Genomic DNA, 17,839 nt, shown 5'->3' on the forward strand with positions numbered 1-17,839 from the left:
TTGAGTCTTTTCCTTATATAGGCTCCTATTAACCCCCACCCCCATCCCGATTTTTCACATTTGCTGTCTGGTCACCCTAGTGCTAATTCCAGCTGTTTTAAAGCTACTTAATGACACCTAGGCAGTGCAAACTGACCTTAGCACAATGGAGACTCTCATAGACTCATAGACGTTGACCATAGTGACTTCAAAAAGGTTGCATGGGAAGACTTTGGCCCATGTGTGAGACTTAGGGTAACTAAGAGCATTTCAACAAACACCAGTTTCAATAATGTTATATAATATCCCGAGTGTATATTGTTCAAACTAGATTGTCCCGCCTAATGCAGATGTCTGCAATGGTGTCTTCAGCATCACACTGCTGTGGGAACTTTCATGTACTTGGTGTGGTTTTGTCTCCAAGTCAGATCATTTTGGAAAATGGCAGTAAGCACTGGAACACTGCCCCACTTCCAACTCTGCCCTCATTTCCCCTCCCTGACCCTCTCATTCCTCTGGCTCCTCCCTTCTTCTCACCTTAGTGCTTTTTTCATCTCCTTCTCCCACTCTCAGCTCTGAACCTTTACTGTTGAGGCCCCATATGCTTGGAAAAGCCTCTCTATACTTAACCACCATGCCCCTACTCGCCTCTCAGTCAAATCCCAGGTCTTCCAGAAATCTTTTCCATCATCTCGAAAACATATAAACAATCTTACCTGAATTATTGCTCTGATTCTTGTCTTCTCTAATGCAGGACTGATCTGTGACCTCTACTGTGCACCCACACTAAGAAGTAAGAACCCACCTTATGTCCTTTACTGGGCTATCCATACTTTGGGTCCAGGCATGTGGGGCAAACAGGGCAATGCACCCTCCCTGAACCAGGTGGGCAGCAAGTGAGGAAGGGACAGAAATGGGTGGAGCTCTGCTCACTGCCAGCACAATCAATAGGATTATTTGCAAACCAGAGAACTATGCAAGTTGAGTGGTGACGGCAGAATCTGGCCTGTTGTGAATAAGCAGCCACGATATATGCTCAGCAGTTGAATATTAGGATAAAAGCTAGTTGTTTAGCAGGGGACTGGATTATAAGCACAGCTGTGTCATTCGTCTCCTGTGTTACTTTGGGCAAGTTACTCAGGTCAGTTTTTAAGAGTGTACACACTTTTTTGTACACATACATAAAACATCCAATACACTTAAGCAAAATAGAGTTGTGCACATACAAAGTGTGGAAGCCAATAAATAATTAACAAGGATTTGAAGGATCTTAAATGTATGTTAGCTAAGTTAGCATGAGTTAGACTGGCTGTGACCCTAATGATGTGAAATTTGTAGAAGCAAGATAATGTGGTACAGAGTGAACTGTGTGAAAAGTCATTACGACCTTGCAATATGCAGTCTTGCTTTTTTTTCTAGTAGTGAAGACAAATAAGATAGCGAAGAAACTTATATATAAACAAATGCAAATGTTTTCTTTTTACTGTCTCCAGGATTGCTAGCTATTGTCTGTAACAAAGGTATAAATGCTTGCTGTGATTGTTTACTAATTGAGAGAGACCTGTCCGGGGCAAGGGGCAACCCTGTTTCCTAGGACACTCTCTCCCTCTATTGTAATTACTAGAGAAAGAATAAAGTATTTGATTTTGCTGCACCCAAACAGAAAGCGAGAACTGAGTTTTTCTTCGACAATTTGGGTTGCTCTGGGATGGCAACGCCCACAGACACACAGACGGCTACTACGGATCGTTCCCCTTCGAACCCCATGGCGCCACAATAGAGGTAAGAGACCTTTTGAAATCTCTATTGGGGTGTCGGAGGAGGACTGTCTGTGGGGACGTCTGTCTCTGTTGGGCTCACGCCATCTGAACTTATTGACTGTGCAGCAGGATCAAATGCAGAGTGGTATTGGGGAGAGGCCCCAATAAGGTTAGTTTATAGCAGTATTGGGAACTGCTGAGTTGGCCAACAAGGTAAATGCATAAGGTAATGCATAGGTAAATGCATTAGAATGCACCGGTGCTGAGGGGTTTTTACCGCCTCAAGAGGGGTTGTCATACCGCCTCATGGTATTGGTCCGGACCAGGTAAAGATGCATCGTGGTTAAAAAAAAATTTAAAAAGAGATAAAAAGATTTAAAAAGGGTTAAAAAGGAAGAAAAGAGGCCTTGGTGTGTGTGTGTACACCAGTGTGAGTGATCGTTATCGGAAGACGCCCAGAGTACCCTGTGAAGCGGAAGCTAATGATCAGGACTGCTCTAACGCAAGCCCGGTAACTAGTGGATCTTTAGGAGATCCGACCCATGGTGGGCTGACTCGGCCTGGCATAGTCCGGCGAGGAAGCTGCCTGGGTCTAGGAGTGTGTGAACCCATCTTCCCTCCCCTTTCCCTTCTGTGTGGGCTACTGACAATCTGATCGTCTCACTGGATGCAATTAGAGTACGCGGCGCCGTCTCCCAGAGACTAGCCGACGCTCTTTGCTGAAGGGAGGTGTAAGAGAGTCATAGTCTTCCTTGTGAGTCTCTCCTGTGTGTGAGTACCCTATAGGGAGAGATCACTTTTTTGTACACATACATAAAACATCCAATACACTTAAGCAAAATAGAGTTGCGCACATACAAAGGCATGTGTGCACATATCATTTGTGGGTGAAATTCACCCCTGAGCAGGAGGTCTGCTCAAAGCCTCTATGGAACTGACATCCTACTTAAACCCTCAAAATAGTAACTTGTGCACTTGACTTTTAGTCTTCTCTGTGCTTCACTTTATCCAAGTGAACACTGGAAATAATAATGTCACATGACTCCACAAGATGGTGGTTGTTTGTTTGTTAAGGAAACTTCTTGTGGCCCTTGGATGAAAGGAGGTCAATAAGCACACAGTACTGTCATCTTATCACTAATGACGGCTACAAAGCCTGAAATGAAATTTACACTGAAAAACCATGAACAGTTCTACCCAAGCTAAAAATGAAGGTAATTCACTCATCACAAAGAAACCACATCGTCCCATTATCACAAATTTCTTGTTGCCCTGTCTCTTTGTGCTGCTTGTTACCTCTGGAATTTTTTTCAGTGAAGAGGAAAAATCCCAAACCAAGAACATTCAAAATCAAGCAGCTCTACTTTGCTTGCCAAACAATGCACACACACACACGTGCGCACCCTGTAAATCTAACCAAAAAGAAGTGTAATTATATTAGACATATCTGAATCAAACAGCTCTCTCAGCTGTTACAAGTGGCTCCTATAGCTGCTACTTTTGGCAGCAGTACTACTACCCAGGTCTCTGCCAGATGTTGTTTATCTTTTTTTTTTTTTTTAAATTCATCTCATCTGCCAGTACCTATGGTAGTAGCCTCTGAGACTCAAGAGAAGCTCCCGCTGTAAGATATACAGCATAGTGTTAAAATAGACTGTATTTAAAAATAAAATTAAAAAGGAAAATGTGACAGTACCCTTTAATTTTTGGCAGGCAGAAGGAAAAAATCTCTAAAGAAATTGCTTGCAAGTGGCAAGTTACAACTTCATACTCATGCCATTGGGTTTTATAATGCAAAGCAACAATCTCTGGGGATGCATGAGCTGACCTCCAAAGCTTCTTTTCTGCTCTCTTTGTCAACATCTCCTACAAAGAAGCTGGCTACACCTGGCTGGAGACTGCAGTTATGCAGAAAGCAAGGTCAGAAAGGCAACATGGCTGCTAAAATAGGTTGACACCCCTGCCAGCAGCGTGCCATTCGTTGCTTCCAATTACCATCCTGTCATACTGCATGCAGGCAAAGCACTTGCTGATATGCTGCCTGTTAAATTATACACTCTTATTACTGCCATTGTCTTGGAAAGGGAGAGGGATATTTTAATTCTTTATTCCATTAACTCTGAACAGTTGTGGCTTTACATGAGTAACAACATTCTGTTGCATAAATGAAATTATCAGACAACTACAGACACAAGTAATTTGGGCTTCAGAGGGTGTTTTCCCTTTCCCTTTTTATCACAACATTAATTTTAAATTAAAACATATGCATAGGTCGGGAGGTATAGATATCAAAATGTGACGTGCACACACACACACACACACACACACGAGTGTTTAGTCCTTTTAGCACCTTCTGTGAAGTAAAACAAAGACATTTCACCATTCATCATTTTGTAAAATATAAAACAATAATATTACTGTAATAGCAACAGTAATATTTATATAGTACTTTATTACAGGCCAGCCAAGAATATAGTCCCTTTGGGCTAGGCACTGAACAAATACAGATGGTCTCTGCTCTGAAGAGCTTTCAATCTCATCATTCAAGACAGGGGGAGGAAGGTGGTATAACACACAACCAAAGGATCAAAAGACTTCAATCATTTTACAAAAGTGTTATCGTTGGAACTGGAGAGGTAAAGTGATATGCTCAAGATCACACAGCAAGTTAGTGTTAGAGCTAGGAATTGTAGTCCAGAGCTCTATATACTGGACCATGCTGCCTGCTAGATGTAGTAATCAATTCACCTTAAACGGCTGCCCGATAATATCGTCTTTGTGAAAAAGTTACCCCATTTTTAAGCCTTGATAATGGACTGCATGCTTTTTTGTTTCTTCTTTAAAAGCAGTTTAAACCAGTATATTTTTACATTGTGCTGGTCATCAGAAAGTTGCCCTATAAAATCTCTGGAATGGGTTTTTTAAATGGGCTCAGTATGCAACCTAGTGCTTAGGGTGCCAGCCTGGCACTTGAGACACCCAGGCTCAATTCCCTGCTCTGCCACAGACTTCCAGTGTGACGTCTTTGTCTGTTTGTGCCTCAGCGCTCATCTGTTACACGGAGTTAAAGTAATTCCCTACCTCACAGAGGTGTTCTAAGGGTATATATATATGAAAAGGCTGTGAGGTTCTCAGATACTACGTTAATGTGGGCCACGTATGTCCCTTAGATAGATAGCTCTCATTGTTCTCTACAGGAGCTGCAGATGCCGAACTCTTCTGAAGGTCTGGCCTCAGTTATGGGCATCCTCCTGCTTATTGCTCAAAATAATGCTTCTGGAAGATGGGACTCCTGTGACCGCTGTTAAAGTGTTGCCTAACATCGATCTACATCTTTGAAAAGAACACTTTTAGCGATGGTACTTCCAGGAAAGATATGCAACAGGTAAAACCCTGAGATTGGAGGCATCACCCTAAACCACCTGCAGAGTGCAAGGATGTGATTCAACTCATCTTTACAAACCAAGACAAATTGTCTAGCTTGCAAAGCCCAGAAACCTTGGCTTTGTGCACATGGCTATGAGTGCAGGGTACACCAGGGGCCCTGATTCAGCAAAGCACTTGTGCACAAGTTTAACTTGAATTCAAGAGGATTTCAAGATAGTATCATCATTGTTAACATTCGTTTCCTGAATCCTTTTATTCACACTCCAATAAATACTGAATACAGAGAAAAATGTAGATATACCTACACACACAGTGCCATGCCACACTCACAGTGATTGTCCTTTCCGTTCTGTGTCCTCTCCAATGCGAGGCATTACAAAGCCACTATTTTACAGAGGAGATCTTTTGATTCATTCCTCCAATCTAGTGTTGCTGCGAATGAGGCTATTCAAATAAATAAAATATAAAGTAATTTAAGAACTGTTCTGCAGAGGGAAGGCTATATCTATTTCTGAGATTTTATATGTGGTATAAAAAAAATCACTATCTTAACGTTTTGATTTTTTAAATTAAAAAAATATCCTACCCACTGCTCCTGCTTCCACTGTGTGTCAATGTTACTGTTCTGAGTGCAAGTCCTGATTGCAGGAGGGAAAATGCTGTATAGCATATGGAGGGGAGCGAGAACTTTGGTTTTAGAATAAAAATTCTGTTATCATCTGGGAGCCTGATCTTTAGCAGAATGTTTTAACTTTCAGAGGACAAGACCTGCTTGCAACTCATAGAATCATAGACTTTGTCAGAAGGGACCATTATAACCATCTAGTCTGACCTCCTGCACAACGCAGGCCACAGAATCTCACCCACCCACTCCTATCATGGTTCAAAGACTTCAAGATGCAGAGAATCTTCTAGCAAATGACCCGTGCCCCACACTGCAGAGGAAGGCGAAACCCCCCCAGGGCCTCTGCCAATCTGCTCTGGAGGAAAATTACTTCCCGACCCCAAATATGGTGATCAGCTAAACCCTGAGCATGTGGGCAAGACTCAACATCCAGACACCCAGGAAAGAATTCTCTGTAGTAACTCAGATCCCCTCCTTCCCCCCCATCACAAGCCATTGGGCATATTTACTGCTAATAGTCAAAGACCAATTAATTTCCAGAATTAGGCTATCCCATCATATCATCCCCTCCATAAACTTATCAAGCTTAGTCTTGAAGCCAGATATGTCTTTTGCCCCCACTACTCCCCTTGGAAGGCTGTTCCAGAACTTCACTCCCCTGATGGTTAGAAACCTTTGTCTAATTTCAAGTCTAAACTTCCTGATGGTCAGTTTATATCCATTTGTTCTTGCGTCCAACTCATCTACTTCCCTTATACTGTGAAATCCTGCCTTATCTGAAGTCAATGTGAAAACTCCCTTGGCTTGAGTGGGGCCAGAATTTTACCCATAGTGTATGTCAATGGTGTGAACATTACAAAGTAGTTGTGTAGGACTGATATTTTTTAACAAGTAAGGTGTGTACATTTGATAACCATATGTACAAATAAATGGCTGCTTAGGCAGAATACCCCTAATGGTACATTCAGCTGTAGCAACTGCAAGAGGAAATTACAAACCAAACTGCATAGGTATTTTGCTCATGCTGTTGTATGCCTGACTTATTTACGTGCCAGTCTCTTTAAGATGAAATTTTAAACTATTTGCCCTTTCCTTTAATCATTTAAAAGATACAACTATTTTTATATTGTTATTTAGTTTCTTCCACCCTCATTTTTTACCTCACACTAATTAAAAGATTCTTTGAAGCAAAGGCTTACCTCCTTGAAGTCTGTCATTAAACTAGCTGAAATTGCTGCTTTCATTATGACACTTAATTGTGATGTTGTATGTCAAGATCAATTAGAGCTCTCCTGCTGGCTCAGTTGGTAATGCCATGTTATGCCATATGGAAGGCTGAAGTTTGGAAGCAATTTTGGGGCATTAGATCTTTGTGCCAACGAAGGCTAGGACAGCTGCGAACGGAGTCTCAGCTCCAGAGACTGCAAAGTGCAGAATGAATCATTCCTTGACGTCCCCTTGTGGATGATATCATGAATGGTATTAAGAACCTCTCTGCTCGTGCCCCCCCTCTTAGACACAAGGTTAATTACATAACTGGAAGATGCTTCCTGTTAATGAACTAATAACTGTACCCAGAGGACAAGCCTAAATTATTGCATTTATCCCTGAGAACCTTTATGTCAGAATTATGTAGGCAAACTGGAAGGGGCTCAGAAAAGTCAATCAAATGATCGGGGAGGGAAAAAAGCAAAACAAAAACCAGAACATTTTCAGCTTGACTGTGCAACAACCCAGGGTGAGAATTCCTACCCACATCAGAACGATGTGAATAGGTACTATCCATTTATTAGTAGTAGTGGTAATACAAACATATAATAGAGAGGATAGAAATTATTTCACATGGTAAAAGAGGATGCAAGGAAGAATTATGGGGTGAGATTAAAAAAAACAAACAAACAAAAGTTGTTGCAGAGAGCAGTATCATGCTGGAATAGCCCTACAAAATGTACTTAGAGGGAATAATCCTGCCTTGACCCCCAGGGAAGTGTCTAGATAGCCATTTATCACTAACTAATATGAATCTCTGACCAAAGAATAGAAATAATATTGAATAGAACAGTTTCATTGCAAGGACTACAGACTGAAAGCTGTTATTCTTAAAATCTTAATACTACAGTTTAAGATATGCAAGAGATCTCTGTAATTCACTGGGCCCAGCATGTTTTCGAGTATACGAGTGAAATCTTGCCTTTAAGTGATAGACACACATGTGCAGAAAGTAGAGCAGAGTAGTGGTAAGTGTGTGTTTAATAGGGATCAATCCTGCCAGTTGGGCAGAATGTCTCAGTGCAGGCTAGAGAGGCAAGAGAGAACGGGCTTTCAGGGCACTTTGCTGCTCCTGTGAAAAGAAACAGGACACCTGACCAGAATGGGCTGCAGCATAATTATGATCATGATATGATAGGGTCTGACATGTATAGTTTTTGCAAAGGAAAATCATCTCTCACTAATCTCTTAGAATTCTTTGAATGTGTCAATAACGTAGAGGATTAAGGAAAACCAGTTGACAATTTTTTTAGTCCTCCAAAAGACCTTGGATAAGGTCCCTCAAAAGAGGTTACTAAAGAAGCTAAGCGGTCACGGGTGAGAAGCCAAGTATCTTCATGGATCAAAAAAAAAACCAACCAAAAAAAAAACCAAAACCAACCACTAACCCCCCTATGGCTGCAGAGGTGTTAACAGACCATTTTACTTCAAGTCATGAATGCAGCAGCAGCAGCATGTTGTTATGAGTAACCAAGATCAAATTTGTGGGTTAAAGTGTAAATCCAAGTCTGGACTGTGTATCTTGAATCTTAATTTGATGTATATGCTGCACAGTGCCTCTTTAAAAGCCACCTCTCTTTTTGGCTGATAATGGAGCAGACAAGACGTATTTTCCAGGAGACAGGGATTTGGGGAGCCCATGGAATTTTGGCATTTGGCCAGCAGGCAACTAGGGAACAAAACTTGAAAACAGAAGTTGGGTGGCAAATACCAGCATGTTATTCTGTTCCCATTAACCCTCTCCTTCAAATAACTTTTCAAAGTTGTAAAAGATTTTGCCTTACCTCTGCTATGACAGCCCAGTGGTATGTCTATCAGTCACAGTGTGGCTGTGTCCTCCTCTCCAGAGGCAGCAAGTCCTGTGGGTTAACTGGGAGGCACTGCTTTGAGAAGTGTCGGATTCAGCACTATGAAAGACAGGCAGCCCGACAGGTCAAAGCTTCAGGGGAAATGGCATTAGAAAAATGCTAATAGCAATGGGTCTGTTGTAAGCCAACTGTTGTACTGAAGTTTCCTGCATGATGGTAAGGCACACAGGAAGTACCACGGAGGGGTAGCTTTAATCTGGAGGGAAGGTAAACAACTCAGAAGTGAATGCTGCCTAAAATCAGATTGATGCATGCTCTAATTTGCTGGATCTCCACGTGTCGTGATATAGAAATGCCTGCCTGATTAAAGCTCTGCTAAGAGAAGTTCTTTAATAATACCAGAAAAAAACACAGGAATACTTTGAGAACAATACGTTGTGAAGTGGAAACTGACAATTAACTGCTCGACAATACTTAATCAAAGGGTATTCATCAGGTACCCAGACCTCCCTGCAACAACCATGAGCTCTAACTGTCAACCATCTGAGCAGTCTCAATACAGAGTCCAAGAACTGAAGCCATAATCCAGCTAAGGGAACTACTCACAACCTTAAATTAGGTATAGACTTAAATGCCTTGCTGGACTGGGGCCATAGGATGTCATCTTCCAAAGTCAAGTCCATCTAATTTAGGAGTGAGTTCAGAGCACCATGAAAATGACAAGAAAAGATCTGGAGTGAAATCCTGACCTCACTGAAGTCAATTCCCATTGACTTCAATGGATTTCACCCCAATGAATAGCTCAAAGTGCATTTGTAGCTTCACAATACAAATGTACATGCATGTGGCGACAAGATAAACAGGTGAATTGGTAGAGTGGTCATGTAAAATAGAAGAAAAGCACTCTGGTTCTCTGATATTTCAAAGCAGTGGAGATCATTGTGTTTCAAAGGATAAGCTCAATAACTCGCAGCATGCTCGCTTCAGTCTGGCGCATTATGAGGTCATACTTTGAAATGGAGCAATCCTCTCTGCCTTTTGTGCATCAGTTCCAACGCTGTGTTATGGGTTTCCACTTTGAAAGTGAACAGTCCTGGCTGTGGTGACTTTTAGTAGCCAGCACTTTAAAATAAATGCAGCAAAAATGTAACATTTGTAGAAGCCTTGAAATGTCCAAAGAGTGCTCAATTTCAAGCCCTGCACATGTCAAACAAACAGAATACAAGAAATCAAAGACTATTGGAGGCTGAGCAGGGAACAACAACAGGGGAACAAGGAGCCAGAGGCAAGAAACACTGATGGCAGGAGCAAGGAGAATGCACAAGAATGACCCAGAGTTGTTGCACTGGGCACCAGCAAGTTAGGGGAGAACACAACAAAAGACAGATACAATACTGTTTTTTTAATGAGCATGCAATCCTGCTTGCAGCCTCTTTGATCTGGGCAGCTTGGAGACAGCTATGGCTAAGGCTTTCCTCCAGTGGGTTGAAAAGGAAGAGAATCCACTGCTAGGTGCTGGCAGTTTCACTGCAGCCAAGGAAAACCAAAGTAAGGGAGAAAACAGGCACTCAATTTAGGATGGTAATTTTTGCCAGATACTCTCTGAGTTAAAATAATGAGGAGTACTTGTGGTACCTTAAAGACTAACAAATTTATTTGGGCATAAGCTTTTGTGGGCTAAAACCCACTTCATCAGATGCATGGAGTGGAAAATACAGTAGGAAGATACATGAAAAGATGGGAGTTGCCTTACCAAGTGGGGGGTCAGTTCTAAGGAGACAATTCAATTAAAGTGGGCTATTATCAACAGAAGGAAAAATCACTTTTGTAGTGGCCCATTTCAAACAGTTGACAAGAAGGTGTGAGTAACAGTAGGGGGAAATTAGCATGGGGAAATTAGTTTTTAGTTTTTGTTGTTACCCATCCACTCCCAGTCTTTATTCAGGCCTAATTTGATGGTGTCCAGTTTGCAAATTAATTCCAGTTCTGCAGTTTCTCATTGGAGTCTGTTTTTGAAGTTTTTTTGTTGAAGAATTGCCACTTTTAAGTCTGTTATTGAATGTCCAGGGAGGTTGAAGTGTTCTCCAACTGGTTTTTTTATGTTATAATTCTTGACGTCTGATTTGTGTCCATTTATTCTTTTGCATGGAGACTGTCCGGTTTGGCCAATGTACATGGCAGAGGGGCATTGCTGGCACATGATGGCATATAGCACATTGGTAAATGTGCAGGTGAGCGAGCCCCTGATGGTGTGGCTGACGTGGTTAGGTCCTATGATGGTGTCCCTTGAATAGACATGTGGACAGAGCTGGCAACGGGGTTCATTGCAGGGATTGGTTCCCAGGTCAGTGTTTTTGTTATGTGGTGTGTAGTTGCTGGTGAGTATTTGCTTCAGGTTGGGGGGCTGTCTGTAAGTGAGGACTGGCCTGTCTCCCAAGGTCTGTGAGAGTGAGGGATCGTCCTTCAGGATAGGTTGTAGATCCTTGATGATGCGCTGGAGAGGTTTTAGTTGGGGGCTGAAGGTGATGGCGAGTGGCGTTCTGTTATTTTCTTTGTTGGGCCTGTCCTGTAGTACATGACTTCTGGGTACCCTTCTGGCTCTGTCAATCTGTTTCTTCACCTCAGCAGGTGGCTACTGTAGTTTTATGAACACTTGACAGAGATCTTGTAGGTGTTTGTCTCTGTCTGAGGGATTGGAGCAATCCCTCTTAACTCTTTGAATTAGAGTTTCTTAGGTTTTCCATGCCTATTGGCTGAGGCTTGGTGTGGAAGTCTCCTAGCTCCATTATCTCCCTGGACCAGCAAGATGGGGAGATGCATGTGTGATTAAGCTAGTCTGTTTCCTAGAGATCCCTTCCGGATCTAATACCTATCTGGCCTGAGAGGATAGGAAAGAAGCCTTCCTCTCAGAAACTCTAATCCACTACCTTTCTTTTCAATATCTTAGCCTTTTTGAGCACAGATGGGGATCCCCTCCTTCTAGCCAGCAGGCTGAAGAGCTTCCCCGTTTCCCCTTGAAGGAAGTTATTGCCTCACTTATTGTGGGATGTGTACACCTCATAGCAGGAAGATAATTGAGGGGCCAGGGGTGACAGGTAATGGGGGCTGGAGAGACAATGGGAAAAAGGAGGAGAAGGGCAACCGCATTAAAGATGGGAGGAACTGGCAGAATGAAGTAAAGAAGAAGGGAGCAAGGAAAGAAAAGAAGAAAAGAATCTGCTGGAAGCAAAAGAATTGTCCAAGTCATCAGGAAATACAGATGTGATAGGAGGAAGCCACAAAACTTGAAACAAACTTAAAAACCAAAGAGGAAGTAGAAGGAAAACCAGAGGAAAGAATGCCTCATTTCTCAGTACAAAAATGATACTTGCTTGAATCTATTTCTAAGTATTATGAGATCAGGAGACCATATATGTTTGAAATTTAAACTCTAACCTCTTTTCTTAGCATTCCTGCATCTCAAACACCTGTGCAACCCAGAAGGAATTCCTTAATCTGATTTTGTTTCACAAAATAATTACTTTGATTTCTCAGCACTTTCCCCTCTTCACTACTCTCTAAATATTATCACGTCCATCAGCTGTTATCTCAATCTCTAAGTCCACAGTTTCTCACATCTCACGCCTTGAATCTAACCTTTCAAAACGGCTTATCCTCCACAGATCCAATTGTGCAGAACTGGTGTTTAGTAATATCCACTGAGTTCTTCCTAAGCAGCATTAGGAATTATTTGCTGAGCATTATTTGCATAGAGACATCCATGCCTTCTGAATGTATGAAAACAAAGGCAGACAGGCTCTCTCTGATCAGCTTGGGAGTGACATGCTGTCAATTTAGCACGCACAGAGGGTTTTCTTTTGGCATTATAGTATTTCTCTGTTATCCTAAAAGAGTAACTAGAGACATCAAATTGCAAAAAGTAGGAGCCGCAGCAGCATGACACTAACAGCTGCCATCTTCACCTGCTCAAGTGACCCTGACATTAATTCATTTAGTTAATTAGTTTTTAAAGACCCCCATGTGTTCCCTTTTGTTAAAAAGAAAGTTGGTCCTTTGTTTGACTCTCTTCACATTAAATCAGAACCTTCTGGAGGACCTGCTAAGCTAATAAAAGAACAGTATTTTCATTTTTCCATAATGGACAGCCTATTTCAATTAAGCACTCAATTAAGAAAAATATTTCCCTTCATTTTACTGTGGACTTGGGGAGGTGAAAAATTGATGGCAACTGACTCTACTCAGTCACCATAGAACTAAATAGACACACAGCTGCAAAAACAACACAGCTGCAGATATAATGATGGTCTAACAGTTGCTTTGGCCATATATCTTTGATCAGGAATCTGACCGGCAAGAAATAAAAAAAAAAAAACTATAACAAATAACAAAATCATCCCCCAAGGAACGGTTACACCCTATCTGGAAATCTCCATTTCTGAATGTGAAAGAATGCCAGAGGGAGAACCTTGAATCTTGAAGTGCTTTCCACATATGGCAGAAATTAATGCAGAGGTATTCCATGAAGTTAATTCCTTTCCCATACAAACTCCTTCCATTAGCAAAATGTGATTTCCGTAATCATTAGATGAATAATGTGGTGGCCTCCTAAATCTTTCCAGATATTTGGAGCAGTACACACACACACACACACACACACGTACAGAAGCATAATACAAAAATATATGTTTTGTGTTATGAAACACAATCTGAGAGCAAAATCCTGCCCTAACACTTTGAATTAGAAAAATTTTAACACCTGAAACTTGAAAACATATGTCTCCATTATACTTCTGTACATATAGATACGTACAGATATTGTAGATTGGGTTTAAAAACCACCGATCAGCCTGGATTATGGAACAAAGAGTGAATTAACTCTGGTACTAGAAATAATCTGTAAAAAAAAATCTTTGGAAAAAAAATTGAAGGAAATATCTTATATAATACACATGGATATGTGAAGCCATGATCATTTTTTCATATACTTTATGTATCATTTTGACAGCTGATACACGGTTTGTTAAATATGGGAGTTATTCCTGTGTAAACATGTAAAATATAACTAAATATTTATTTGAAACAATAGAGTGAATTGGAATCACTGATGTCATCTTCAGTTATGAGGGTAGAAATTATATTATGATATGTATACAGAAAGTAAAGACAAAGTTATAAAAGGGAATAGTACTGGAATTCACATTATGGGCCAGATCCTCAGCTGCGGTGTGACAGCATAGCACCTATTGACCTCCCGAGGCTCTAGCCTTATTTTTGTAAGATATTGTAAGATGCAATATTGCTAAGAATAGTACTAAATTTATGACAAAAGTATTCTTTAAATATTAACACAGAAAGCAGGTAGAAGACCTGGTATTTGTTTGCTACAATTCAACATATGCTGCATTAAAAGATCAAAGCCCTTGAAGAAAGCTGCAGGGCTTTCAGTGGGACAAGAATGTCTTGGCATATGCCTGCAGCTGCATCAGATAACCCCAAATGTTTGGGAGTACAACACAGAGGGTCATCTCTGGTTGGCCTCAGGAAACTTTGCGGCCATAGAAATAATTTATTCAAGGTCAAAGAATATTTAATTTTATTTATTTTTTTCATCAGGAATGGAAAAGATAGAATAGAGAAGGCTACCAAAGCAGCCTTCTAAATCCATGTGTTTTTATAGTCAACCAGTGTTTTATCAAGCAATAGCAGGGCTTTCCTTTAGAGCAGGGTCGGCAACCTTTCAGAAGTGGTGTGCCGAGTCTTCATTTATTCACTCTGATTTAAGGTTTCGCGTGCCAATAATACATTTTAATGTTTTTAGAAGGTCTCTTTCTATAAGTCTATAATATATAACTAAACTATTGTTGTATGCGAAGTAAATAAGGTTTTTTAAATGTTTAAGAAGCTTAATTTAAAATTAAATTAAAATGAAGAGCCCCCCAGACGAGTGGCCAGAACTGGGGCAGCGTGAGTGCCACTGAAAATCAGCTCATGTGCTGCCTTTGGCACGCGTACCACGGGTTGCCTACCCCTGCTTTAGAGGAAGTCTATCATGTACGAATGTCTTTACAGCCTACGTAAGAACTAGACGAACCACATTTTTTTACCTAAACAAATTTGTCTATGTAAATTATTCCAAAAGCTCCATGCATATCCAAATGTGGGTATCTATAAAAGGATCTATCCTGACTTCTTAGATCCCCAAAACAGGGATTTGAATGTGTCAGATTTCTGGAAATACTTACAACAAAGTGCAAACATTCAAAAATCCCTGCATACTTTTTCCTAAGAAGGTTTCCCAGCTGCAAATTGACGGATTTAAGAGAAAATCAGATGTAAACATCACCACACATCTAATCTGTATACATTTTTATTGCAAATCAGCTAAGCCTAATTGAAGCCCCTAGCCTTCCAGGTGCAGGATGCCAGGAAAGAACATGTTCACATTCAGTTGAGAAAGACTAAATCTCTTCACAAGCTTCAGTGAATATTGTGCCAAGTTGCAATTACCAGACATTGAAGCAAACCAATGAATGCACTGGACACTATTTCAGCTACATCAGCTGATTCTAACTTATGCTGAAAGGTGCAAATGTTCAGCTGGAAAATGGAAGTTTCTAGTGGCAATTTATGAATTTGGGGATACAACAGTCAGTGCTGTAAAAGAGACAATAGGACTGGATTTATAGCTTACTCTGGACCTCTGCATATCAAATTACCCCAAGTAGTACCTAGTGCTTCCTCTGAAAATGTGGATTTACATACTATTAATAAACGCTAAAAGTCATATTAAGAGCCTGGAAAAATTAGACAAATCCCTGTCTTTCCAAATGGACATTATAGTTATCCATCTCAGCAGCATGTGGGTAGCTATCTCACTAGCTTCATGACAAGGTGATCTATTTTAAGGAAATACGAGTTCCTTATATCACTTATTCAGGTAGAGATTGAGTACAGCCATAAATAAATATAAAAACAAAGTTTACTTATTAAAGGTATTTTAGGAAGAAAATTATAAATCTAATGTGTGTCAGTTTTATGTTCTTGGGTTTGTTCTTTTTTCGTTTCCAACATGTTTAACTTTATAGATATAGAAAATAAAAACACACACACACACACACACCCTCATGCATGCACAAGATATTGACTGGAAGGAATTAGGTAAGTGAATTTAAAATGATGCTTTTGTTATAAATATTAAGTAATAAATATGTACTGTGTAAGGGAAAAGGAAGAACTCGATAGGCAATCATTTTAAAAAAGCGAAAATACATTTTTAAAAAATCTATTTTCATTGGGGTATTTGTTAATTTAAAGTAAATTAATCCAAAGATTAGTCTCCTCGAATAAGTCTGATTTTTAAGAAGTCTTGCAATATGAACCGAAGCGCATCAGATTTGTGTTTTGATGAACTGTCATGGGGAGTGAATTCCAAATTGTGTGCATTATAGGAATCCAACCTGGAAGTAATGAAACTTAGTGAAATGAAAGTAAGTGACCGCAATAAGGACTGATTACATTCCCTTTGTATGATGGGCAAAGACACCATGTGCTGCTGTTGTAGTAAGGGATCCAAGAGGATCCTTGAGACAACCTGTCATATTGGAAAGGGATGGTACCAACCACCTGATACTAACAACAACAGTGCAGGCACAGTACTCCACCATTCCTCTAGAGGAACACACTGAGCAACCAATATTATTGCATGTCTGGATTCAGTCCAAACAGTTAACTCCCAGCCATGTCCGAATCTTGTTTAGGACACTCAGAAAGCATAAATGTGGGTCTGATGAAGAGACAGAGCTGAGCATTAGATGCACACAGGTGACACTGGAGCACGCTTCACCATTAAAATATTAGCATTAAAATGATGTGGATCACTGATTAGTTTTATGATGTTGGTTTATTAACAACGGCTAGGTTATTATATTATTTGTATTGTGATGGTACTTAGAGGCCCCATTGTGCTAGGCATGACACAAACCCTCTTGTTCTCAGGGGATTACAGTATAAATAGGCAAGGGATGGAAAACAGAGGCATGGAGTGGGATGGGAGGTAAGGGACTTGCCTAAAGTAAGTACGTACATAGCTGGGAGGAGAACAAAGCAGCTTCTTGGTAGAGCTGGGATTAGAACCCAAAACCTGCTGCATGCCAGTCCAGTTCTGTAGCCACTGGACCCCACCCCATGCTGGCTCTGTGAAAATACATTTCTTATTAGTCTGATAAATAAACTTTAGAAGCATCTTATCTGAAAGGTCCTGACCCAAGACCCATTGAAGTCAGTGTGAGTCTTTTAGAGCACTTGCCTGGGCTGTGGGAAACAAAGGTTCAGTTCCCCGTTCCATGGAGTTAACAGTTTGTTCGAGTACTTTGAGCTAGTCCCGTTTCAAAGAGGACTAGGTCAAAGTGCTCTAACAAACTGTTATTGTGTGTGAGCAGGGTGCTCATGCACAGTTAATCCACAGCAGGCTAGTGCAAGGTAGATTCACACCCCAGCTTGCTGCAAACTAGGCAAACCCTTAGTTTCTCTGTGCCTCAGTTTCCAGTCTACAAAAAAAATGAGGTGGATAGTACTTTTATTCTTTCCTCATGGGATGATTTGGGGATAAACAGATTAAAGGTGATTAGGGACATACAAGGACCTTAGATAGCCCAGGCCCAAAGTGCTGTTCCACTCTGAAAAGAAGTTGTGTAAAAACGTCACCCTCTTACATGAGAGTTGTTCCCTACGTGTATTGAAAGTCACAGCCGCTTGCTCTATTGACAAAAGCAGCATTTTGTTATATTTTATTCCTGATAACATGGCAGAGACAACACAGCTCTGGGACAGAGAGCTGGATTCTATTTTGCTCACACACAACAGGATTGCCTACTAAGTTCTGACTCCAAAATCTCTATTGTTGCATACTGATCTGCATGACCCATACATAAACCACAAAGAGGCCACCTCAGCTTAGAGCCTGCAGACTGAATTTACAGGACTGACAATTGGAAAACCAGAGTAGCTTTGAT

General features: G+C 40.8%; 1 protein-coding gene across 1 annotated transcript in view; it reads right to left on the reverse strand.

Moving 5' to 3' along the window:
* Positions 1–17,839, reverse strand: part of NLGN1 (neuroligin 1) — a 457,546-nt gene that overhangs the window by 227,100 nt on the left and 212,607 nt on the right. The window lies entirely within an intron of this gene.

The sequence above is a fragment of the Mauremys reevesii genome, linkage group 9 (assembly GCF_016161935.1).
Source record: "Mauremys reevesii isolate NIE-2019 linkage group 9, ASM1616193v1, whole genome shotgun sequence".
Classification (NCBI taxonomy): domain Eukaryota; kingdom Metazoa; phylum Chordata; order Testudines; family Geoemydidae; genus Mauremys; species Mauremys reevesii.